Genomic DNA, 25751 nt, shown 5'->3' on the forward strand with positions numbered 1-25751 from the left:
CAAAATGTGAATGCTTCACTCCTTCTTTAAAAGGGGAACAAGAATACCCTTGGCAGGGAATAGAGAGGCAAAGATTAAAAGAGAGACAGAAGGAACACCCATTCAGAGCCTGCCCCACATGTGGCCCATACATATACAGCCACCCAATTAAACAAGAGGGATGAAGCAAAGAAGTGCAGGCCGACAGGCGCTGGATGTAGATCTCTCCTGAGAGACACAGCCAGAATACAGCAAATACAGAGGCGAATGCCAGCAGCAAAGCACTGAACTGAGAATAGGACCCCCATTGAAGGAATCAGAGAAAGAACTGGAAGAGCTTGAAGGTGCTTGAGACCCCATATGAACAACAATGCCAAGCAACCAGAGCTTCCAGGGACTAAGCCACTACCTAAAGACTATACATGGACTGACCCTGGACTCTGACCTCATGGGTAGCATTCAATATCCTAGTAAGATCACCAGTGTAAGGGGAAGCCCTGGGTTCTGCTAAGACTGAACCCCCAGTAAACGTGATTGTTGGGGGGAGGGCGGCAATGGGGGGAGGATGGTGAGGGGAACACCCATAAAGAAGGGGAGGAGGAAGTGTTAGGGGGATGTCGGTCCGGATACCGGGAAAGGGAATAACATTCGAAATGTAAGTAAGAAATACTCAAGTTAATAAAAAAAAAGTATGTGTACATGTGACCTATGAAGCCAGAAGTAGTCACTCTCATAGAGTTGGAGTAAGAGTTTTAGAGACGGGACTGAGAACTGAACTGTAGTCCTCTGGAAGAGCACCATGTGTGCTTAAATGCTGACCCATATCTCAGGTCTATAAATTATTATTCTTAACTTAATATAATTTTTCTTTACTTATTCACTTTAAATTCAGCTCATCTATTGTCTCCTGGTCACTCCTTTTACACAATCCTTCCTCCATCTCCCACTCCTTCTCCCCTGAGTGGGTAGGAGACTTGCACTTGACGTGTCTGCAAGGCTAGGTGCTTCCTTTCCCATTGAGTCCCGACGAATCAGCCGAGTTAGAACAACATATCCCAAGGATATGCAATAGCTTTTGGGATAGCCCTCGCTCCAGTTCTTTGGACCCACATGATGACCAAGCTGCATGTCTGCTATGTAGGTCGGGGAGGCCTAGGCCCAGCCCACGTATGTACTTTGGTTGGTGGTCCCTAGCCTAAGAGCCTCAAGGGTCCTGGTTAGTTTACTCTGTTGGTTTTCCTGTGGAATTGCTATCCCATTTTGGGTACTCAGTACTTTCCTGTATTCTTCCACATAGATTCCCATGTTCCCTCCACTGTTTGGCTGTGGGTATCTGTATCTATGTGTCCAAGTGAGATGCTGGATGGAGCCTCTCAGATGACAGCTTGCTCATGCCTGCAAACATTAAAGAATATCATTAATAATGTCAGGGATTGGTACCTGCTCATGAGATTGGTCTCAATTTGGGCTGCTCTTGGTTGGCCATACTCTCAGTCTCTGCTCTAACCTTGGACTTGCAATATTTTTGGTAGACAAAATAAATTATGGGTGCCATATCCCCAACGTGGTCAGTCACAGCTAAGGTCATCCCAGTTTTTTCTTGGGTGCCTCAATGATTCTAGGTCTCTGTCTCATCAGAGATGCCCCCTGCTCTTCACCCTTGTCAGTTGCAGATTTCCATTCATTTTCAGAACCTTCCACCCATCACTCCTCTTCCTTCCCCACACCTGATTCTGAACCCCTCCCTACCCCTCTGTATCTCTTCTCTATCCAGTTCACTCCCTCCGACTTCCTCTTAGGACTGCTTTGTACACTCATTTAAGTGAGATTCAGGCATCCTCACTTGTGCATTCCTTCTTGTGTAGCTTTTCTGAGTCTGTGGATAGTTCTATGGTACCTGCACTTTTTGGCCAATAACCATCTATAAGTGAGTACATACCACACATGTCCTGTTGGGACTCAGGATGATGTTCTCACGTTCCATTGCTTTGACTGTATAATTCATGCTGCCCTTGTTCTTAATGGCTGCATAGTATGCCATCGTGTAGGTACACATCTTTTCCTTTATCCATTGTTCAGTAGAGGGACATCAAGGTTGTTTCCAGTTTCTGGTTGGTATGAGCAAAGCTACTAGAACATAGTTTAAGATATGGTTCTTTGGTATCGTGTGACATCTTTCTGACTACACCCAGGAGAGTTATAGCTGGCCCTGGAGGTAGAACTATTCTCAGTTTTCTGAGAAACCACCCAATTGATATCCAGTTGTTGTTGACACCCACCAGTGATGGAGTAGACTTCCCTTTGCTCCACATCCTGCCAGCATTTACTCTCACTTGAGTTTGTCACCTTGTTTTGTGATGGGTGTCAAATCACATGTCAGTGGGTTTGAGTAAGCAGCCCTTGGTTTTGTTCTCTGTATTGTTTGCCATGTTTCTATGTTTAATTTTCATACCATCTTCTCTTGAGCCTGTTTGCTTCTTTTTTTCAATATTTCAGATTTGATGTTTAGCTGCTTTTATGAAATCGCTCCATTTTATGAAGGGATATAGTGCTATGAACTTTCCTTTTGCACTGCTTTTATTGTGTTCCCTAAGTTGGGATGTTTATGCCTTCATTTTCATTGAATTCTAGAAAGTCTTCGATTCCTTCTTGCACCAGTGGTCACCGAGCATAGCATTGTTCAGTTTCTATCAGATTGTATGCTTTCTGTTGTTTTCTTGTTGATGTAGTCCAGCTTTAGTCCATGGTGACCTTATTAGATGCAAGAGTTTTTTGGGGGGATTGTTATTGGTTCTTTTTTTCCCTTTTCTTTCATCTGTTGATGTAGATCTGTATCTATATATGTTCAATTTTGGAGAACATTCCATGAGATGCTGAGACGGTACATATTTTTTATTTGTGTGAAAGGTTCTGTAGATATCTGTTAGGTCCATTTGGTACATGCCATCTATGAGTTGCATAATTTTTCAGTTTAGTTTCTCTTTTGGTGACATGTCCTTTGGTCATAATAGTGATAATATGTGGTTGATGCCCCCTACTCTTAATTTGTGAGGTTTGAGGTGTGGTTTAAGCTTTAGCCAAATAAGTAAATGTTTCTTTTATGAAGCAGGATGCCCTTGCATCTCAGGCATTGTTCAGAATTGAGACATCATGTTGGTGTATTTTCCTTTGATTTGTATGCAGTGTCCTTTCCCATCTCTTTTGATTATTTCTGATCGAAGGTCTATTTTACCAGTTATTAGATTGACTGCTTCAGCTTGTGTCTTGGGTCCATTTGCTTTTAAGTCCTTTTGTTCAGCCCTTTATTTTGTGGTAGTTTTTATCTTTGTGGCTGAGTTCCGTTTCGATATGCAACAGAACGATAGATTCTGTTTATACATCTGCTCTCTTAGACCCTGTCTTTTTGTTTGGCAAGTGAATCTGTTCCTGTTCAGAGGTATTAATGACTAACGATTGCTTTTACTTATTATTTTGATGTTGGTTTGCATGTCTTTCTCTTCTATTGGTTTTGCTGTGTGATTATTAATTTCTTCTGTTTTGTTGAGTTCAGTTACTCTACTTGTCTTGGAGTTTTGCTTGTAGCATCCCTGGTAGGTATGGATCAGTAGAAAGATATAGTTTGTATTTGGTTTTGTCACAAAACATCTTTTTACTCCATGTATGTTGTTTGAAAATTTTGCTAAGTGTTGTAGTCTGGGCTGACAGTTGTAGTCTCTTAGGGTCTAGAAGACATCTCATTGGCTCTTCTGGCTTTTAATTCTCTGTTGAGAAGTTCGGTATATTTCTGATTGGTTTGCCTTTATATGTAATATGTTACTTGCCTCTTTCTCCTTGCCGCTTTTTAATTTTCTCTCTTTTTTGGCGGATTTACTGTTTTGGTTATTATGTAGCTGGAGGATTTTCTTTTCTGGCACAATAAAGTATTATTTGTACTTTAAGCTTCTTGTGTGTAGATAGGCATCTTTTTCTTGAAGTTTGGGATGTTTTCTTCTATGATGTTGTTGAGGATATTTTCTGTGCCTTTAATCTGGGAAACTTCTTCCATTCCTATTTTTCATAGATTTGGTCCTAATTTCACATCCTGCTTGTCAGGCTGTGTCTTTTTAGTGGGGAAGATGAGTTCACTTATATTGAGAGATATTAATAGCAAATGAGTGTTAATTCCTACCATTCTCGTTTTGTGAAGAGATTATTATGTGTTGGGAACACTAATCAATTTGGTGTTCTGTGAGGTTCTTTTATGTTCATAAGCATTCTTTCTTTACGTTGTATAAATTATCTTCTATGATTTTGCTGAACATATGTTCTCATCCTTGGAGCTCGTACTCTCCACTTTTGTTCATGGCTATTATTCTTAGTAGGAAATTTCACAGTGTCTCAGACTACCTGAACATTTTGGGTCAGTCATTTTTTTAGGTAACCTTTTCTTTGGATGATGTATTAATTTCTTAAAGTATATATTCTATGCCTGAGATCATCTCTTCCAATTCTTTTATTGTGTTGGCTGTGCTTCTGTTCTTGTTCTCTTTTGTAGATTTTCCATCTCCAAGGTTCCATCAGTTTGTTTCCTTTATTTCTTTTTTTATCATTTGCAGGTATTGACATGTTTTATTCATTTTTCACCTGTTTGATTATATTTTCCTGTACATTTTAAGGGATTTATTAATTTCTCCTTTAAATTCCTCTATCATATCAATAAGATTGGTTTCAAAGTAATTTCATTGTGCTTTGATTGTGTTAGGATATCCAGGTCTTGCTGTAGTAGGATATCTGGGCTCAGGATGTGTCATGTTGATTTGGCTCCTGTTGAATGTATTCTCATGCTGGCCCTCAGCCAACTGTTTATCCCTGGGTGTTTTTCAGGTGCAGTGTCCTGAGGTGGGCTCTGGGTTTTTCTCTTTTTACGGGTGAAGTTGAGACATTGTCTCACTAAATTGTAGTTCTGTTTGTCTAAGGAATCACAGTGATCAATGTGTTTTTGCTTCCTCAGTGTTGGTATTCATGTTATGCACCACCAGACCCAATCTGTTATTCTTTCCAGAATCATTAGCCCAGAGTAAAAAGAATCACAGTTGATTATATTCATACTGGTAAGGATTGCGCTTCCTGTCATTCTGAGAGAGTTCAGTTAGGATCATCGCAATTGTTTACGGCTATTTATTTCTAGACATTAATGTTTGATAAATTGCTGTCATCCTTGATTTGAAATATATAGGGAATGGATTGGTTCTAAGTGAAGTAATTGGCTACAAATGAATATTTACTCTAGAATACTCTCTAGATTGCTCTTATAGACATTGATACTAATAATGAGTCTGATTATTCGTAATATTCTTCTATACTTGTAATAATACATTCTTTTTTTTATTTTCAGAAGTATTTGTTTTTAACGATGAAAGGCCTTTGTCCCGGTAAGGTTTAACAATACATTAATACTAGAGAAATGCAAAGATAATAAGTAAATTATTTTGGGTATACTTTGAGACTTGTGTCTTACAGGTCCCACAATATTTTGAATATAATTTTAGGTTGAAAACTTGTTCGGTGTATTTCATAGGAAAATGAAAATTATACTCACCCACCATTTCCAAGAACAAACTATACAGTTTTTAAAAAGAGCCTGCTAGGATTAACTGTGCAAGTTAGTGTCTACTTAAGATTCTTTGGCTTTTCAAAGCCTTACTAAATACTTGTGCAATAAGACCCACACTCATAGTTATCATTTCAGTCATTCATCTTGTCTGACATGTTACATAATTTGGAATGATTCTCAGTCAGTCATTACTAGAGGATGGCAACAATTTCTTTCCTCCTTTGGCACCAGCTATGAATGCAAAGGTGCAGCATATATCATAGATGTTGGAAGACACCCATGAGTTGCAGTCCATCCAATGACAGGCTGAGAGAATTTGAAGATGGATGTTAAGAATTCTCTCTGTACATTTATTGGGTGTTATGGTTATTCTGAAGGGATGGATATGTACAGGATTTTGTGTGTCTAGATGAACAAACTATATCTTATCTTGGTGGGCGGTTTATGTCCTTATAAGTTAGTTATAAGTTAATTGTGCGAATGTATTGTTCATTAAGTAATTAACATATGACTCTGGTTGCTGGGTTACAGTTTGTTGAGTCATGACTTCACTGGGTTGTTGGGAGTGTGAGAAGAGTCTGTGTCAGGAATCCGTGCTAGGCTATAGAATGCTTGGGGCTAGCTTGACATTTGGCCACACTAGCATGGCCCACGGAACATGATGTGGGTTTCAGGTTGGGAACAACCCTTTATGGAGACAGTGTGTGAAAATGGAGGACAGAGAAACATCTAGAGCATGTGATTCCACCTGGCATGGGAACTCGAGGGAATCATTCACCTTTTAATTATTCCACAAGTCCCATGTCTTCCTGAAAGTTCCACCCGTCAATTATCCATTCATATGATCTGCTTTCCACAGTAACAGATCCTTTGAATCTCAATAGGTTAGCTGAATGTATAGAACTAAATGACCATGTGACAATTATTTATCTCTGTATAAAAGGGGTTTTTGCCTTCCACATCAGTTGGACATGAACATACAGGTGAAGGCCCATCCATTCCTGTCCAGGATGCTAGGTTAGACACTGGTTCGGTAGAAAATTAAAAGGTGTATTTCAAGCTAATTATGTGCTCATTAAGAGTAATTACCTCCACAAGAGAAGACAATTATGTTGTTCTCTTTATTTGGGCTCTACATCAGGAAAACATTTTATAAATACTATCAAATGACTTATTTCCTCCATGTTTAAAATTTCCTAAATCATACAAGCTAATGTCAAAAATCAAGATTCAAACTTTTCCATACTAAAACTGTTCAAAGACTCCTTGCAAAATATGCATTTTAACTTATACTTGGAAGTGCAAACAGTTTCACAGTCTCAATGCGCTTAGTCTTATTGTTCTTTTTTTCTGTTATTACCTTAATGCATAAATGGCACAGAAACAGGCATATTGTGACTTCAGGATTCATTCATGCATGAGTTAAGAAGGAGCAGCTTGAACATTACAAAAGCAGTGGTGGGTTTTGAAGAGTTCTAGCAGCAACAGAAATCTACTTGATGTTCGACAAGCAAACCACTTGGGTGATACCATCATAGATAGTGAAATATTCACAAAGTATCATGGGAAAAGGTGCTTTGTTGCATCAGGGGCAGAGACTGTTATGATTAATGTAGTCAGGGGACTAATTCCATTGCATCTACAGATTAAAAATATCACTTGGTATAGCTATGAGAGCAAAAGCTGGAAAGGTGTGTGTGTGTGTGTGTGTGTGTGTGTGTGTGTGTGTGTGTGTAACTGTGTAATGGTTTCATTAGGCTAATTTTGTGTTGCTAAATTCCTTCCCTTTTTTCCACATGGGGAAAAGTTGAAAGGAAAGTATTCCCAGACTTGTAATGTAATATAAGTTAGGAAATCAAACAAGAAGTAATTCAATGCATTGGATTAATGTTTAATATGAATATTAACATAACATTCTTAAAATACCCCACAGTCGAGTAAGATCACCAAGACAGCTAAAATCCATTCTGAAAACATCTATCCAGCATAATTCAGGTAAGATTAAGTGTAAGTCCTCTACTGATTCTACCCTTACTATAAAAAGAATAAGGAAATCAAATACGAATATATTTATATTCTTTGTTCACTTGCTGGCAACCATTTTTAGACTATAGATTTATTAAGGTATTGTTTCTAAGAAATGTCAAATTCAAATTATACCGTCTGATGTGTTAGCTTCTTCAAATTGAACTACTGATGCGTGTAGTGTCTTTTGATACAAAAAATACACTATTCCATGATTTGTGTTTTCTCTAGACACATAGCAGTACGTTGACTTTGTAATAAAATACATTTTTATTTCAGTTTTTTATATATAATATATATATGATTAATGCTACGTATTATAGGTGTTAGTGTCTGTAAAATATGATAAGGTTAAAAAACAAACCAAAGAGACCCTGTGAGAGAGAGACCCAACCGCCTGGTCAGGTGGGCACTCCTGAGGCTGCAGAGCGGAAGAGAACACCAACACTGCTCACCCCTGCCCACATCCCTGGCCCAAGAGGAAACTGTATAAGGCCCCTGGGCTCCCGTGGCGGAGGGCCCAGGAGCGGCAGGACCCCTGCCTGAGACACCACCGGACCCTGAAGGAAACAGACCGGATAAACAGTTCTCTGCACCCAAATCCCGTGGGAGGGAGAGCTGAACCTTCAGAGAGGCAGACAAGCCTGGGAAACCAGAAGAGACTGCTCTCTGCACACACATCTTGGACGCCAGAGGAAAAAGCCAAAGACCATCTGGAACCCTGGTGCACTGAAGCTCCCGGAAACGGCGGCACAGGTCTTCCTGGTTGCTGCCGCTGCAGAGAGCCCGTGGGCAGCACCCCACGAGCGAACTTGAGCCTCGGGACCACAGGTAAGACCAACTTTTCTGCTGCAAGAAAGCTGCCTGGTGAACTCAAGACACAGGCCCACAGGAACAGCTGAAGACCTGTAGAGAGGAAAAACTACACGCCGGAAAGCAGAACACTCTGTCCCCATAACTGGCTGAAAGAGAGGAAAACAGGTCTACAGCACTCCTGACACACAGGCTTATAGGACAGTCTAGCCACTGTCAGAAATAGCAGAACAAAGTAACACTAGAGATAATCTGATGGCGAGAGGCAAGCACAGGAACCCAAGCAACAGAAACCAAGGATACATGGCACCATCGGAGCCCAATTCTCCCATCAAAACAAACATGGAATATCCAAACACACCAGAAAAGCAAGATCTAGTTTCAAAATCATTTTTGATCATGATGCTGGAGGACTTCAAGAAAGACGTGAAGGACTCCCTTAGAGAACAAGTAGAAGCCTACAGAGAGGAATCGCAAAAATGCCTGAAAGAATCGCAAAAATCCCTGAAAGAATTCCAGGAAAACATAAATAAACAAGTAGAAGCCCATAGACAGGAGACACAAAAATCCCTGAAAGAATTCCAGGAGAACATAAATAAACAAGTAGAAGCGCATAGAGAGGAGACACAAAAATCCCTGAAAGAATTCCAAGAAAACACAATCAAACAGTTGAAGGAATTAAAAATGGAAATAGAAGTAATCAAGAAAGAACACATGGAAACAACCCTGGATATAGAAAACCAAAAGAAGAGACAAGGAGCTGTAGATACAAGCTTCACCAACAGAATACAAGAGATGGAAGAGAGAATCTCAGGAGCAGAAGATTCCATAGAAATCATTGACTCAACTGTCAAAGATAATGTAAAGCGAAAAAAGCTACTGGTCCAAAACATACAGGAAATCCAGGACTCAATCAGAAGATCAAACCTAAGGATAATAGGTATAGAAGAGAGTGAAGACTCCCAGCTCAAAGGACCAGTAAATATCTTCAACAAAATCATAGAAGAAAACTTCCCTAACCTAAAAAAAGAGATACCCATAGACATACAAGAAGCCTACAGAACTCCAAATAGATTGGACCAGAAAAGAAACAGCTCCCGTCACATAATTGTCAAAACACCAAACGCACAAAACTAAGAAAGAATATTAAAAGCAGTAAGGGAAAAAGGTCAAGTAACATATAAAGGGAGACCTATCAGAATCACACCAGACTTCTCGCCAGAAACTATGAAGGCCAGAAGATCCTGGACTGATGTCATACAGACCCTAAGAGAACACAAATGCCAGCCCAGGTTACTGTATCCAGCAAAACTCTCAATTAACATTGATGGAGAAACCAAGATATTCCATGACAAAACCAAATTTGCACAATATCTTTCTACAAATCCAGCACTACAAAGGATAATAAATGGTAAAGCCCACCATAAGGAGGCAAGCTATACCCTAGAAGAAGCAAGAAACTAATCGTCTTGGCAACAAAACAAAGAGAATGAAAGCACACAAACATAACCTCACATCCAAATATGAATATAACAGGAAGCAATAATCACTATTCCTTAATATCTCTCAATATCAATGGCCTCAACTCCCCAATAAAAAGACATAGATTAAAAAACTGGATACGCAACGAGGACCCTGCATTCTGCTGCCTACAGGAAACACACCTCAGAGACAAAGACAGACACTACCTCAGAGTGAAAGGCTGGAAAAGAACTTTCCAAGCAAATGGTCAGAAGAAGCAAGCTGGAGTAGCCATTCTAATATCAAATAAAATCAATTTTCAACTAAAAGTCATCAGAAAAGATAAGGAAGGACACTCCATATTCATCAATGGAAAAATCCACCAAGATGAACTCTCAATCCTAAATATCTATGCCCCAAATACAAGGGCACCTACATACGTAAAAGAAACCTTACTAAAGCTCAAAACACACATTGCACCTCACACAATAATAGTGGGAGATTTCAACACCCCACTCTCATCAATGGACAGATCATGGAAACAGAAATTAAACAGTGATGTCGACAGACTAAGAGAAGTCATGAGCCAAATGGACTTAACAGATATTTATAGAACATTCTATCCTAAAGCAAAAGGATATACCTTCTTCTCAGCTCCTCATGGTACTTTCTCCAAAATTGACCATATAATTGGTCAAAAAACGGGCCTCAACAAGTACAGAAAGATAGAAATAATCCCATGCGTGCTATCGGACCACCACGGCCTAAAACTGGTCTTCAATAACAATAAGGGAAGAATGCCCACATATACGTGGAAATTGAACAATGCTCTACTCAATGATAACCTGGTCAAGGAAGAAATAAAGAAAGAAATTAAAAACTTTTTAGAATTTAATGAAAATGAAGATACAACATACCCAAACTTATGGGACACAATGAAAGCTGTGCTAAGAGGAAAACTCATAGCGCTGAGTGCCTGCAGAAAGAAACAGGAAGGAGCATATGTCAGCAGCTTGACAGCACACCTAAAAGCTCTAGAACAGAAAGAAGCAAATACACCCAGGAGGAGTAGAAGGCAGGAAATAATCAAACTCAGAGCTGAAATCAACCAAGTAGAAACAAAAAGGACCATAGAAAGAATCAACAGAACCAAAAGTTGGTTCTTTGAGAAAATCAACAAGATAGATAAACCCTTAGCCAGACTAACGAGAGGACACAGAGAGTGTATCCAAATTAACAAAATCAGAAATGAAAAGGGAGACATAACTACAGATTCAGAGGAAATTCAAAAAATCATCAGATCTTACTATAAAAACATATATTCAACAAAACTTGAAAATCTTCAGGAAACGGACAATTTCCTAGACAGATACCAGGTACCAAAGTTAAATCAGGAACAGATAAAGCAGTTAAACAACCCCATAACTCCTAAGGAACTAGAAGCAGTCATTAAAGGTCTTCCAACCAAAAAGAGACCAGGTCCAGACGGGTTTAGTGCAGAATTCTATCAGACCTTCATAGAAGACCTCGTACCAATATTATCCAAATTATTCCACCAAATTGAAACAGATGGAGCACTACCGAATTCCTTCTACGAAGCCACAATTACTTTTATACCTAAACCACACAAAGACACAACAAAGAAAGAGAACTTGAGACCAATTTCCCTTATGAATATCGACGCAAAAATACTCAATAAAATTCTGGCAAACCGAATTCAAGAGCACATCAAAACAATCATCCACCATGATCAAGTAGGCTTCATCCCAGGCATGCAGGGATGGTTTAATATACGGAAAACCATCACGTGATCCATTATATAAACAAACTGAAAGAACAGAACCACATGATTATTTCATTAGATGCTGAGAAAGCATTTGACAAAATTCAACACCCCTTCATGATAAAAGTCTTGGAGAGAATAGGAATTCAAGGCCCATACCTAAACATAGTAAAAGCCATATACAGCCAACCAGTTGCTAACATTAAACTAAATGGAGAGAAACTTGAAGCAATCCCACTAAAATCAGGGACTAGACAAGGCTGCCCACTCTCTCCCTACTTATTCAATATAGTTCTTGAAGTTCTAGCCAGAGCAATCAGACAAAAAAGGAGATAAAGGGGATACAGATCGGAAAAGAAGAGGTCAAAATATCACTATTTGCAGATGACATGATAGTATATTTAAGTGATCCCAAAAGTTCCACCAGAGAACTACTAAAGCTGATAAACAACTTCAGCAAAGTGGCTGGGTATAAAATTAACTCAAATAAATCAGTTGCATTCCTCTATACAAAAGAGAAACAAGCCTAGAGAGAAACTAGGGAAACGACACCCTTCATAATAGACCCAAATAATATAAAGTACCTCGGTGTGACTTTAACCAAGCAAGTAAAAGATCTGTACAATAAGAACTTCAAGACACTGAGGAAAGAAATTGAAGAAGACCTCAGAAGATGGAAAGATCTCCCATGCTCATGGATTGGCAGGATTAATATAGTAAAAAAGGCCATTTTACCAAAAGCAATCTACAGATTCAATGCAATCCCCATCAAAATACCAATCCATTTCTTCAAAGAGTTAGACAGAACAATTTGCAAATTCATCTGGAATAACAAAAAACCCAGGATAGCTAAAGCTATCCTCAACAATAAAAGGACTTCAGGGGGAATCACTATCCCTGAACTCAAGCAGTATTACAGAGCAATAGTGATAAAAACTGCATGGTATTGGTACAGAGACAGACAGATAGAGCAATGGACTAGAATTGAAGACCCAGAAATGAACCCACACACCTATGGTCACTTGATTTTTGACAAAGGAGCCAAAACCATCCAATGGAAAAAAGATAGCATTTTCAGCAAATGGTGCTGGTTCAACTGGAGGTCAACATGTAGAAGAATGCAGATCGATCCATGCTTATCACCCTGTACAAAGCTTAAGTCCAAGTGGATCAAGGACCTCCACATCAAACCAGACACACTCAAACTAATAGAAGAAAAACTAGGGAAGCATCTGGAACACATGGGCACTGGAAAAAATTTCCTGAACAAATAACCAAAGGCTTATGCTCTAAGATCAAGAATCGACAAATGGGATCTCATAAAACTGCAAAGCTTCTGTAAGGCAAAGGACACTGTGGTTAGGACAAAACGGCAACCAACAGATTGGGAAAAGATCTTTACCAATCCTACAACAGATAGAGGCCTTATATCCAAAATATACAAAGAACTCAAGAAGTTAGACCTCAGGGAGACAAATAACCCTATTAAAAAATGGGGTTCAGAGCTAAACAAAGAATTCACAGCTGAGGAATGCCGAATGGCTGAGAAGCACCTAAAGAAATGTTCAACATCTTTAGTCATAAGGGAAATGCAAATCAAAACAACCCTGAGATTTCACCTCACACCAGTGAGAATGGCTAAGATCAAAAACTCAGGTGACAGCAGATGCTGGCGAGGATGTGGAGAAAGAGGAACACTCCTCCATTGTTGGTGGGATTGCAGACTGGTACAACCATTCTGGAAATCAGTCTGGAGGTTCCTCAGAAAATTGGACATTGAACTGCCTGAGGATCCAGCTATACCTCTCTTGGGCATATACCCAAAAGATGCCTCAACATATAAAAGAGACACGTGCTCCACTATGTTCATCGCAGCCTTATTTATAATAGCCAGAAAATGGAAGGAACCCAGATGCCCTTCAACAGAGGAATGGATACAGAAAATGTGGTACATCTACACAATGAAATATTACTCTGCTATCAAAAACAACGAGTTTATGAAATTCATAGGCAAATGGTTGGAACTGGAAAATATCATCCTGATTGAGCTAACCCAATCACAGAAAGACATACATGGTATGCACTCATTGATAAGTGGCTATTAGCCCAAATGCTTGAATTACCCTAGATTTCTAGAACAAACGAAACTCAAGACGTATGATCAAAATGTGAATGCTTCACTCCTTCTTTAAATGAGGAAAAAGAATACCCTTGGCAGGGAAGGGAGAGGCAAAGATTAAAACAGAGACTGAAGGAACACCCATTCAGAGCCTGCCCCACATGTGGCCCATACATATACAGCCACCCAATTAGACAAGATGGATGAAGCAAAGAAGTGCAGACCGACAGGAGCCGGATGTAGATCGCTCCTGAGAGACACAGCCAGAATACAGCAAACACAGAGGCGAATGCCAGCAGCAAACCACTGAACTGAGAATAGGTCCCGTATTGAAGGAATCATAGAAAGAACTGGAAGAGCTTGAAGGGGCTCGAGACCCCAAAAGTACAACAATGCCAAGCAACCAGAGCTTCCAGGGACTAAGCCACTACCTAAATACTATACATGGACTGACCCTGGACTCTGACCCCATAGGTAGCAATGAATATGCTAGTAAGAGCACCAGTGGAAGGGGAAGCCCTGGGTCCTGCTAAGACTGAACCCCCAGTGAACTAGACTATGGGGGAAGGGCGGCAATGGGGGGAGGGTTGGGAGGGGAACACCCATAAGGAAGGGGAGGGGGGAGGGCGATGTTTGCCGGGAAACCGGGAAAGGGAATAACACTTGAAATGTATATAAGAAATACTCAAGTTAATAAAAAAAAAACAAAAAAACAAACCAAAAACAGTATTCAATTACTTTCATTATGTTTTGGAGACTAAATGTTTTTAGCATAATCTGGAATTTTTCCCTTCATAATATTTCAATCATAGTTATTTGATAATTCATAGATTATCTTATAGTTATTTTTAGTTGTCTTCCATTTAATGTGAATATCTTGATATTATAAATATCTGGCTCACTCAGGAACCTTTGGAGAAGTGAATGGTGTGTGAGATTTGTAGGTAGTGCTGGGGAATGAAAACTGATATTCTTAGCATTCAATGAAAGCAGCCTCCATATGGGCTACTCTGACAGCACCTTTTCCCTGTAGTCCTATTAATTAGCAAAAGATATAGTGATACTTGATTTATATGCTGCAAGACAAAATTTCCAGTAAAAACAACATTGACACAGTAGATGGAAGGTTGAAAAACCACATCATTCTCCAGTACACAGCACTGAATGATCCCTTGATTGAGTCTGAATAAGATTAGATTCCAACAGGGGGAGAAGCACCACAGAATTTATCCTTTCAGCAACCTACACCACAGCATCTCTCATACCTACTGTGCCTTTGGAGAGAGCCAGCCAGAGAATAGTGTAGAGGAACCTAAATGACCCTCTTCACATAACCCTGAGAGAAACAGAATTATCATAATGTGGGTGTCTTTTTTTAAAATGTATTTCAGCACTGGAGTTTTGTTTGTGTTGTTGAGGACTGTAAGAGGCCCCACACATGCTGAGCATACGGTCCACCATAGAGACATTTTCTCAGCCCATTTGTTGATAGGACAAAAACTTGCTCTGGTCATGGGCAATGCCAAGGGGTGTGCAGTGGAGTTTTACATACTGTAAAGGAAATGAACTAGGGTTGTTCATTCTCTGAAGCATGTTTCGAGGGCAGGCTTTATCCAGAGAGTGAAACTTGAGACACACTATGGTTTATATGTGGAAATATATTTTAAAAATGTTTTATGTGAGATTGCTGCTCTATCTGCAAGTTTCTTTCATGCTTCTCTCTCTGGAGTAATAATTCATGTTGCATAACTACTAAGGAAGTCTTTCCAGTTGCTCTTGCCATGGCCGGCAATGGAAGTTGATGTTGAACTTCTTTTTGCTGGAAATGAGCTAGGGGTCAATGCTAGATCTGAGGGCCCTTAACATCTTCTTCAGAAGATCTCGACTACAGTAACACACTGATCTCTCAAGAGCTTTGTCACACTTGCAGCTGGAAATGTTTTGTAAAGGTCTTTGGGTCTCCTATATTTGACTGTCCTGCAATGACAGTCACCAGAGACTGTGCTTCCCGGTGGTAGCAATGAATGTTCCTCCACAGTGAAGGAAGTTCAAGTCGACCTTTGTAGCAGCCCCTTTCACTGCTGTACCAGATGAGCATGCACACTTAGAGTGCTGCAAACATCCCTAGTCCAGAGGCAAAAAGCAGCAGTGGCAACATGACGCTGTCCTTTTAACCCTTCACTATGGGACAACAGTTCAGGCTAAGATGGTAATTTCTGTGTATGATAGTGATCAGGATCATAGGTAATTTGCACAACAATTTTTATAAGTAGTAACTTTTGATGAAATTTTCTCTTTGTCTTTAAAATATACTAGGAAATGGAAAGGAAGGTTTTTGCATATATTTATTATTTACAAATAATTACTCACTTTAAAGGCTTTTCATAAATGGTGCCAAAAAATATAGGGTCACAAATATTAGCCTTTGCACTTATTGTCATGTTTCCTATAGTTGTTTAGTGACAAATTTTGCTTCCCTATTTAGAAGCTGGTATGCAACTTACAGGAAGATCACCGTGGTAAGAATGTGTGCATTGTACAATACATTAATCTGTAAAAAGTATAATGTTCAGAACTTGACACTGTCTTTGCCTCTGTGTACAACGATTTCAGCTTCTTTATTTCTTCTATAATCACAAGCTAAACAATTATTTGTAGAGCAAACCATGTTCAAACTACTAGACCTATCTCCCACACAGCATGAGATATGGACAAACATCCTTAGGTAGGGAGATGATTCAGTGGATAAAGTGCTTGCCATGAGTCTGTGAGAATGAAGGTTGGATTCTCAGAATCCACATGAAGTCTGATGATCCCAAGTGCATCTGAATCCTGGGGCACTTATGATGAGGCAGGAGGTGGTGACAGAGAATCCCCTGAAGTTTACTGGATAGTTTGCCTGGGTTTCTTATTCACGAAGAAGGGATTGAGCCACAAAACTGAGGTTGGAAGAATGTTGCATGCTGTTATTCTAAAGGCTCCCTGACAAGCCCTCCTTTGTTGTTCCTAGGTGTGTGAATGTAGATAATGTCAGCTCTACCTCCTCTGTGAAGGTAAAATGCTTCTTTGTGAAATTAATTTTCTTATGAATTTTGTTATAATTCAGCAATAGTGTAACTGGGATCAGTTTTATATGGAAAGATTGCTCAACGGAGTCTACATTGTAGATGTGGAGATTTCTACAAACTGCAAGTGAGCAGTAAGTCCTTGTGGGTAGTGGTGGTCAATAAGAGAATGGACTCAAAAGACATAGTGAGTGGAAGATTGAGCACAGTCCTTGTACAATAGAAGATGTCTGATGTTTGACAAGTGTTGTTTGCAGAGATGAGTACACATTTGACTGATTTTAAAATGTGACTATTACTAGACCATAATATTTCTTTTTTAAAAATTCTTTATTAGATATATTTCTTTACTTTTCCAATGTTTTTCCCCTTCCCGGTTTCCTGTCCATGAGCCCCCATCCCTTCCCCCTCACCTCTCCCATACGGGTTTTCCTGGGCTGGAGAGATGGCTCAGTGGTTAAGAGCACTGACTGCTCTTCCAGAGGTCTTGATGAATCCAATTCCCAGCAACCACATGGTGGCTCACAACCATCTATAATGAGATCTGATGATCTCTCCTGGTGTGTCTGAAGACAGCTACAGTGTACTTATATATAATAAGTACTTCTTAGTAAGTCCAGACATTTCTATAATCCAGGAATCTCCTAAGTGACTTGACCCTCAGGAAAATGCATGCAATTTTTTTCATCTTTATTAACTTGAGTATTTCTTATTTAGATTTCGATTCTTATTCTGTTTTCAGGTTTCTGGCCAACATCTCCCTAAACCCTCCCCATCCCCCTAGCCCCTTCCTGTCGCCTTCTCTATGTGTGTTCCCCTCCCCATCCTCCCCCCATTACCGTCCTCCTCTGCTAAGTTGTAAGTAGGCATATTAGAAGATATTTTATATTTAATAATGAATTTTAATTTTCATGTGTCAATATCCTGTAATTCCTAAGTAATAAAGTTGATTTAAAAGCATGCATCCTAAAAGAAAAGAGTTAATTTCGGGACCAAATAAAAAGTTAACTGTCCCCTCTGCATTGCAGGGAGAATCAGGGAGAAAGATCCACATAAAACCTAAGAAGAGCCAGAACAGTTTTAGAAAATCTGGAGTTTATGTGTCTTCTCGGGTAGCCCCAATTCTTGAAGTGTGGGAAGAAAATACATCTGCAACGGTAATCCCCACTGATGTGAGAAGGAACCTATTTCCTTTTGTGAAGGGGAGTGATGGGTGTTTGTGCCTATGCCTTCCTAGAGCAAGTAGTGAACAAGTAGAGAAAGATCAGCCTTGAGCATTCCCTTCACACTCTCCATATCCTCACTCCTTGCCAGTCACTGCATTAGGCAGTGCTTCTCAACCTTCCTAACGCTGTGACCTTTAATACAGTTCCTCATGCTGTGGTGATTCCCAACCATACAACTGTTTTGTTGCTACTGCATCAGTGTCAGATTGATAATATCATCAACTGTAATGTCGTATTGGTATTTTCAGAAGGTCTTTGCCAACCTGTGTGAGACTGTTCTATGCCCTCCTCCAATAGGGTATGACAGACAGGTTGAGAATCACTGTCATAAAATGTTATAATAGTAAATTAGACTATGGAAACAGAAGAAAAAACAGAAAATGAGCATGTTTTTAACTCACTGAGGAGAACTCATAAAAATACAGAAACCAAATAGTACATGCTCCTGGAAATAGGTACAGTCAACATGAAAGCAACCACCATAGTTGTGCTTCATTTACTTTGGATTGACTGACTTTATGTGTGTGAATGTTTTGCGTGTATTCTGTCTGTATACCATGTGCGTGTGCTTCCCACAAAAATCAGAAGAGGTCATTTCATCCTTTGTTCTTGTTGTTCCAGAACTTTGTCAGCCAATATTATGTGTTTTACAAAGCAAAGCCAGGTGTCCTGGAGGAGCAATGAATGTTTTAAACTCCTCAGCCCCTTTTCCAGCACACAGATTTAATATGTTTGATAGGCAAAAAGATTAAAATTATCATCAGGGGAAATAAGAAGTCAGTCTTCTGATATTTCTTAACTTCCTGGACAGGACCTCAGCATTCTGGTTTTACCCATTGAAGTCCAAAGTACTTATAGGCAGGGTGCCCACAACAGGTGGCTGGGTATGTTGGTGTACACAGTTAATTCACGAACTCATAAAGCAGGCAGGGTGGTCTCTGTCAGTTCAAGGACGTCCTGTTCTTAATTTATTTGGGGAGTAGGAGAATGTAAGTTGAATTGTGGGTATCAAAAGATAACTTGTATGAATCAATCATTCCCTTCCTCTGTTTCCAGTCTCAGGTATCAAATTCAAGTTATCAGTCAGGCTGCCAAGTAGGTTTATCACATTTGTAGCATGATTTACACTTTGGTTAGCATTAACAGACAAACAGTAGATAAACTCTGCATGTGTGTGTGTGTGGGAGGGTTATTTAACATTAACACAAATGCTAAGCAGTGCATGGACGGATCAGACAAAGAGATGGGAGTTCATGTGTTTGAACACTTGGCCACTGTTTGGGAGATTGTTTAACTTTTGGGGTCTGGCCTCGCTAGCAGAAGGTTTTCAGTGGTAGATTTTAATGGCTGTGACTACTTGTGGTACCAGTACTGTGTTATCTGCTTCCCGGTCTACCAGCCTGTGAGAACCAATAATGTACTGCCAAAAGTCAGGCCTCCCTGTTCCTTCCTTGAAATAAGTGACTGGTTTTCCCCATCAGATATTTTGTCACAGAAAGTCCAGAAACAAATTCAAAAGTAACAGTCATCTTTCCTGTTTAAATCCCCTTTCAGAAGTTACAAAGCAAGCAGAAGGGTGTGTCTGCTGATCTTACACACACTACTTACTCCTTACTCCACTGCATACTGTCAACACGTAGCTAATTACCTTCCTCTAGACCTCTAATTTCATCATTAGGAAAGAGGAAGTTCAGATATAATTATTACACATAATGGAATCATTAGAAACTGTAAATTTATAGAAACCAAACTCAAATGCTCTTCCTTTATGCCTAGATCAATTTGGTTTCCAATTAACTACTAGAGGTGATGAACCTGAGTAATTTTTATTCTAGGAAGAACTTAGCAAAGACATGGAACTCAGGTACTTTTTATTTTTATTTTTATTTTTTTCTTTATTAACTTGAGTATTTCTTATTTACATTTCGATTGTATTTCCCTTTCCCGATTTCCAGGCCAATGTCCCCCTAGCCCCTCCCCCCTGCTCCCCTCCCGATCCTCCTCCCATTACCTCCCTCCCCCTAACAATCTTGTTCACTGGGAGTTCAGTCTTAGTAGGACTAGGGGCTTCCCCTTCCACTGGTGCTCTTACTAGGATATTCATTGCTACCTATGAGGTCAGAGCCCAGGGTCAGTCCATGTATAGTCTTTGGGTAGTGGCTTAGTCCCTGGAAGCTCTGGTTGCTTGGCATTGTTGTTCATATGGGGTCTCAAGCCCCTTCAATCTCTTCCAGTCCTTTCTCTGATTCCTTCAACGGGGGTCCCGTTCTCAGTTCAGTGGTTTCATGCTGGCATTCGCCTATGTATTTGCTGTATTCTGGCTGTGTCTCTCAGGAGAGATCTACATTCGGCTCCTGTCGGTCTGCACTTCTTTGCTCCATCCATCTTGTCTAACTGGATGGCTGTATATGTATGGGCCACATGTGGGGCAGGCTCTAAATGGGTGTTCCTTCTGCCTCTGTTTTAAACTTTGCCTCCCTATTCCCTGCCAAGGGTATTCTTGTTCCCCTTTTAAAGAAGGAGTGAAGCATTCACATTTTGATCATCCATCTTGAGTTTCGTTTGTTCTAGAAATCTAGGGTAATTCAAGCATTTGGGCTAATAGCCACTTATCAATGAGTGCATGCCATGTGTGTTTTTCTGTGATTGGGTTACCTCACTCAGGATGATATTTTCCAGTTCCAACCATTTGCCTATGAATTTCATAAAGTCATTGTTTTTGATAGCTGAGTAATATTCCATTGTGTAGATGTACCACATTTTCTGTATCCATTCCTCTGTTGAAGGGCATCTGGGTTCTTTCCATTTTCTGGCTATTATAAATAAGGCTGCTATGAACATAGTGGAGCACGTGTCTTTTTTATAAGTTGGGGCATCTTTTGGGTATATGCCCAAGAGAGGTATAGCTGGGTCCTCGGGTAGTTCAATGTCCATTTTTCTGAGGAGCCTCCAGACTGATTTCCAGAATGGTTGTACCAGTCTGCAATCCCACCACATCCTCGCCAGCATTTGCTGTCACCTGAGTTTCTGATCTTAGCCATTCTCACTGGTGTGAGATGAAATCACAGGGTTGTTTTGATTTGCATTTCCCTTATGACTAAAGATGTTGAACATTTCTTTAGGTTTTTCCCAGCCATTCAGCATTCCCCAGCTGTGAATTCTTTGTTTCGCTCTGAACCCCATTTTTTAGTAGGGTTATTTGTCTCCCTGAGGTCTAACTTCTTGAGTTCTTTGTCTATTTTGGATATAAGCCCTCTATCTGTTGTAGGATTGGTAAAGATCTTTTCCCAATTTGTTGGTTGCCATTTTGTCCTAACCACAGTGTCCTTTGCCTTACAGAAGCTTTCCAGTTTTATGAGATCCTGTTTGTCCATTCTTGATCTTAGAGCATAAGCCTTTGGTGTTTTGTTCAGGAAATTTTCTCCAGTGCCCATGTGTTCCAGATGCTTCCCCACTTTTTCTTCTATTGTTTGAGTGTATCTGGTTTGATGTGGAGGTCCTTGATCCACTTGGACTTAAGCTTTGTACAGGGTGATAAGCATGGATTGATCTGCATTCTTCTACATGTTGACCTCCAGCTGAACCAGCACCATTTGCTGAAAATGCTATCTTTTTTCCATTGGATGGTTTTGGCTCCTTTGTCAAAAATCAAGTGCCCAAAAGTGTGTGGGTTCATTTCTGGGTCTTCAATTCTAGTCCATTGGTCTATCTGTCTGTCTCTGTACCAATACCATGCAGTTTTTATCACTATTACTCTGCAATACTGCTTGAGTTCAGAGATAGTGATTCCCCCTGAAGTCCTTTTATTGTTGAGGATAGTTTTAGCTATCCTGGGTTTTTTGTTATTCCAGATGAATTTGCAAATTGTTCTATCTCTGTGAAGAATTGGATTGATATTTTGATGGGGATTGCATTGAATCTGTAGATCACTTTTGGTAAAATGGCCATTTTTACTATATTAATCCTGCCAATCCATGAGCATGGGAGATCTTTCCATCTTCTGAGGTCTTCTTAAATTTCTTTCTTCAGAGACTTGAAGTTCTTATTGTACAGATCTTTTCCTTGCTTGGTTAAAGTCACACTGAGGTACTTTATATTCTTTGGGACTATTATGAAGGGTGTCGTTTCCCTAATTTCTTTCTCGGCTTGTTTCTCTTTTGTGTAGAGGAAGGCTACTGATTTATTTGAGTTAATTTTATACCCAGCCACTTTGCTGAAGTTTTTTATCAGGTGTAGTAGTTCTCTGGTGGAACTTTTGGGATGAACCATAGAATATGAAGGAGAGAGAATATTACAAAATCGTTATTTAGAGGAGAAGCAGAGCAAAACATCAGAGGCCAAGAAACACATTTTGTCACTTCTTTTTATATATTTTCATCTTAAAAGGTACCATGACTTTAGATCCCAAAGAGTAGAATAGTGGTAAGTTTAAACCTAAGCATGTCCACATTAAAGATTTTTTTTTTTTTTTGTTCTTTTTTTCGGAGCTGGGGACCGAACCCAGGACCTTGCGCTTCCTAGGTAAGCGCTCTACCACTGAGCTAAATCCCCAGCCCCCACATTAAAGATTTTTAAAGACTCTGGGCCGTTTACTCATCCTGAAAGGAAGCAGACGTTACTGAATATCATTGAATGTAGTGCTAAATATCGACGGAATACAGAAATAGTTTGGGGACTATAAATCAAGGTCCTGACTTTATCAGAAGGGTGATGAAATGAATAAAATCAGTGAATTTTAAATCAAAATAACAATGATAATTTTCCTTATAGGATGAAAAAACTAAAATGGAAAATTTCCATTCCGTGCCTTCTGAGGCTGCTGCTGATGTTGGACCTTCCACTTCTACTGCTGACAGCCTGGATGCTGCTGAGCCTGCGCAGAATAAGTCCACCAAGGAGGCTGCCAGTCTGACTGAAGTTGAGCCTGAGCAACTAAGTCCACCATTGCCGCTGACAGTCTGACTGCAGTTGAGCCTGCGCCAACTAAGTCCACCATTGCCACTGACAGTCTGACTGCAGTTGAGCCTGCACTGACTAAGTCCACCAAGGATGCTGCCAGTCTGACTGCAGCTGAGCCTGCGCCGACTAAGTCCACCAAGGATGCTGCCAGTCTGACTGCAGCTGAGCCTGTGCCGACTAAGTCCACCACTGCCGCTGACAGTCTGACTGCAGTTGAGCCTGCGCCGACTAAGTCCACCACTGCCGCTGCCAGTCTGACTGCAGCTGAACCTGCGCCGACTAAGTCCACCAATGCTGCTGACAGTCTGACTGCAGGTGAGCCTGCGCCGACTAAGTCCACCAATGCCGCTGCCAGTCTGACTGCAGCTGAGCTTGCGCTGACTAAGTCCACCAATGCCGCTGACGGTCTGACTGCAGATGAGCCCGAGCTGTCCCTTACATATGCTGCTGACAGTACTGTGTCAGGTGACTCAGGACCAGCTAGTCACATTGGATTGGATTATGTAGTTGATTTACCTCTTTACAAGGAGAGTACAAGGTACAAACCCCATGCTGACCCAGAGCCCACTCCTGGTTCCTGCACTTGTTATTCCCTTGATTCCATTCAAATGACTAACCTGACTCTTTTGATATCCTTTAGTGAAGAAGAAATATTTTATACTGCTTCTTCAGATGAGGAATCTTCTTTTATTCCTGACATAGAAGAAGGTCTGCCTGCTACTCAGGCACCTGTTGATAATTTTGATGCTTCTGCGTCAGCTGAACCAATAAACCACAGCATGAACCCTCTCAGGTTGGGTGGATATCTTCGGGCACCAGCGATAGCACACATCCCCTTTTTGCCTTTTATATGGCTTGTATCCTCACTTTTCTCTGTCATAACATGGATGAAAATCCAAATTCAACATACATGGCATGAAGAAAATGGCCAAGGAGCTCCCACTAACAAAAAAGTTGGATCAGGTTAGTTAGACAAAAATAGTAGCTTAAAATAGATGAATTTTTTTCCCTTGAAACCTAGGTCTGTATTGTTAATAAATTTCATGCTTCTATAGGGCTATTCATGAATAACCTAGAACCTGAAATTTTTTTTCAATTTATATATTTTCAGTAACATGATAAATCCAGTTTGGACAAATACAAGTGACATGTAAAACTGTTTTCTGATTGGTTGTTTTCTAGTCTAGAATGAGGAGATTATGGTCACTCCCAGTGAAGACCTTGTGTTTCCTGAATGACTAAGCAGGGGTAACTTCCTGTTAAATGTTATTGTCTATTTAATGCTGTCATTCTGAACTCTGACTTCTGAGGTTAGCATAGCCTTTGACCGCAACATTCCAAAAGAAGCAACTTCTGAGATTAAAAATAACAAGAGAAGCATCCACCTTCTCACTGTTTCTCACTACATTGATCCCGATGATAATGATACTGATGTTGTTGATGCTGGGCATGACAATATCACCAGTGATGTGCCTGATGATGCTGTTGATAATTCTTGTTTTTCTTCTAGTGGCTGCGGCTCCTGATCCCTAGACCCTTGATGTTCCTCCAGGATCGATTGGAATGCCACAGCAGTCTGTGTGGAAGAATTGATCATATATATAAATTGTAGAGTTAAAGGTATAATGTGATAGTAGACCGAAGTAAAAATTTATTGTTTCACTGGAGACTCAGTTGTGCCATGTGATGCTTCCTAGAAAAAATGTTCAATTATTTTCAATTTTATTTTTTACTTGTTTACTTTACATCCTGCTCACTGCCCCCTCCCTGTCAGCCTCTCCCACAATCCTTCCCTTGTGCCCCGCCTCCTTCTCCTCTGAGAGGGTAGGGGCCACTTGGTTATCTTCCCACCCTGGAACATGAAGTCTCTGTGAGACTATGCCCTTCCTCTCCCACTGAGTCCAGACAAGGCCGTCTAGATAGAAGGACATATCCCGCATACGGGCAACAGCTTTAAGGATAGTCCCTGCTGCAGTTTTTTTTGGGACTCACATGAAGATCGAGGTCCATATGTGCTACCTATGTGTGTGGAGGCTTAGGACCAGCCTCTGCATATTCTTTGGTTGGTGGATCAGTCTCTAAGAGCCCTAAGAGTCCAGGTCAATCGATTTTGTTAGTCTTCCTGTTGCGTTCTTATCCTCTGAGGGACTGCAATCCTTCTACTTTTTCTTCCATAAGAGTCTTCAAGATCCATCCAATTTTAGCTGAGGGTGTGTACATCTAAGTCAGCTGCTGGGTGCAACCTCTCCAGACAGCCTGTGCTAGACTCTGTCTGCTAGCATAACAGGGTATCATTCAGAGTCAGGGACTGTCGCTTGTTCAAGGGTGGGTGGGTTATTGGTTGGCTGTTCCCTCAGTCTCTCCTCCAGCCCTATTCCTTCATTTCCTGTAGACAGGAAAAAATTTGGATTTAAAGTTTTGTGGTTGGGTCGATGTTCCAGTTGCTCCACTGGGCTTCCTGCATAGCGAGAAGAGCCAGGATCCCCATGCTCTGTATCCCCAGTGCAGTGAGTCTCAAGCTCCAGTGATTCTTGTTGCCTCCCCTACCTCAGTCTCTGTCTCTCTCTGAGGTCGCCTCCTCACTCACCACCCCTATCTGTTGCAGATTTCCATTCATTATCATGGTTCCCTCCCCCTCCCCACACTGGACCCTCAGTGACCCTATTCCTTCCTTTCTCCTTTCCCAACTGGTTCCCTTCATCCATATGCCTTCCATGACCCTTCCATA

General features: G+C 40.4%; 1 pseudogene; it reads left to right on the forward strand.

Annotated features, from left to right (window-relative positions):
• Positions 1 to 4949: 4949 nt before the first annotated feature.
• On the forward strand, positions 4950 to 24604 carry LOC148000449 (uncharacterized; annotated as a pseudogene).
• Positions 24605 to 25751: the final 1147 nt, after the last annotated feature.

This window comes from Rattus norvegicus, chromosome 16, assembly GCF_021556685.1.
Source record: "Rattus norvegicus strain SHRSP/BbbUtx chromosome 16, alternate assembly SHRSP_T2T, whole genome shotgun sequence".
Classification (NCBI taxonomy): domain Eukaryota; kingdom Metazoa; phylum Chordata; class Mammalia; order Rodentia; family Muridae; genus Rattus; species Rattus norvegicus.